Source organism: Terrapene carolina, unplaced genomic scaffold (genome assembly GCF_002925995.2).
Source record: "Terrapene carolina triunguis isolate 2854851 unplaced genomic scaffold, T_m_triunguis-2.0 Scaffold612, whole genome shotgun sequence".
NCBI lineage: Eukaryota > Metazoa > Chordata > Testudines > Emydidae > Terrapene > Terrapene triunguis.
In genome coordinates this window covers 1,043,075-1,044,923 of record NW_020664963.1, presented here as the reverse complement: position 1 = coordinate 1,044,923, position 1,849 = coordinate 1,043,075, and positions in this window count along the sequence as shown.

The following is a 1,849-nucleotide window of genomic DNA, read 5'->3' as shown; positions in this document are numbered from 1 at the left end:
CCCCCCCCCCCCCCCCCCCCCCCAGATAGCTAAGGTAGATCAGGGGGAAAATGTCAGGCAAAGAAAAAAGAACTTTGCAACAGGACCTAGAATTAGCCAAATTCCAGGCTGAGGAGAATGAAAAGGAACATAACAGACAGATGGCCAGGGCTGAGGCTGCACACAAAAGAGCTATGGAGGAAAAACAAAAAGAGATGGAACTAAGGCAAAAAGAGATGGAGCTGAAAAAAAAGAGATGGAGCAAAAACAAAAAGAGATGGAGGAGAGGGAAAAAGAGAGGAAGCATGAACTGGAATTAGCAAGGGCTAGGCAGAATAATCCAGCCAACCCTAGCAACCCCTCTCCAGGTACCGCTTCCCATCCCAGAAAATTCCCCACCTACAAGGCAGGTGATGATACTGAGGCCTTCTTAGAAAATTTTGAAAGGGCCTGCCTTGGATACAGCATCACTACAGACCAGTACATGGTAGAGCTGAGGCTGCAGCTCAGTGGACCTTTAGCAGAGGTGGCGGCTGAAATGCCTAAGGAACACATGAACAGTTATGAACTTTTTAAAAACAAGGCCAGAATCAGAATGGGGCTAACACCCGAGCATGCCCGTCGGCGGTTCAGAGCCCTAAGGTGGAAACTAGACGTGTCATTTACCCGACATGCCTACCACATTGGGAAAAATTGGGATGCCTGGATATCAGGAGCAAATGTTAAATATACAGAAGAGTTGCCCTTCCTAATGCAAATGGAGGAGTTTTTAGAGGGTGTTCCTGAGGAAATAGAAAGGTACATCCTAGATGGGAAGCCCAAAACTGTAACCAAGGGGGGGGGGAGATTGGAGCCAAATGGGTGGAGGTGGCAGAAAAGAAAAAAACTAGTAGCAGTTGGAGCGAATATCAGAAGGGGCAACCCGAAACAAAACCTTACCACCGGGGACAACCCAAGGCCCCACCTACATCCCAAGGGAAACCCCAAACACCTTCTCACCCCACCACACCAGTCTCCACCAACCAACATTGCCCCGGTGATACCTTAGCAGGGCGATGTTTTAAATGTAATGAACTGGGACATATAAAGGCCCACTGCCCCAAGAACCCCAACCGATTACAGTTCATTACACCACAATCACACCAAAGATCCCCAGGCCCAGATGCCTCTCTCATACCCTTGGAGCGAAGGGAAACCTTGAGAGTGGGCGGACAGAAAGTTATCGCGTGGAGGGACACTGGGGCACAAGTGTCGACTATCCACCAATCCCTAGTGGACCCCAAACTCATCAACCCAGAGGCTCCAGTGACAATTCAACCCTTCATGTCACAGTCTGTAACCTTGCCTACAGCCAAGTTGCATGTCCAGTACAAGGGCTGGTCAGGAATGTGGACTTTTGCAGTCTATGACAATTATCCCATCCCCATGCTGCTGGGGGAAGACTTGGCCAACCATGTGAAGCTAGCCAAGAGGGTGGGAATAGTCACCCGCAGCCAGGCTAAGCAAGCTTTCACCCCCATCCCTGTTCCTGAGCCGTCCACCAGGGCCCCGTCTGTGTTACCAGAGACCCAGCCAAAGTTGGTGGAACAGGATCCCCTGCCAACGACTGCAACAGCCATAATAGATCCAGTCCCAGAGACCCAGCCAAAGCCAGTCCCAGAACCGGAACTGGCAACGCAACCAGCACCAGAACCATTGCCAGCACTGAGTCCAGCGCTTGGAAACCCGTCTACAACTCCAATGCCAGAGGGCACTAGCGAGCCTGAACTGGCAGAAGCAGCAGATAACCCTACCCAAGAGGCTCAGCCAAAGCCTGAAATACAACATAGTGCACCAGCGGACAGCGGTTCACAGTCAATGGAAACAGCCC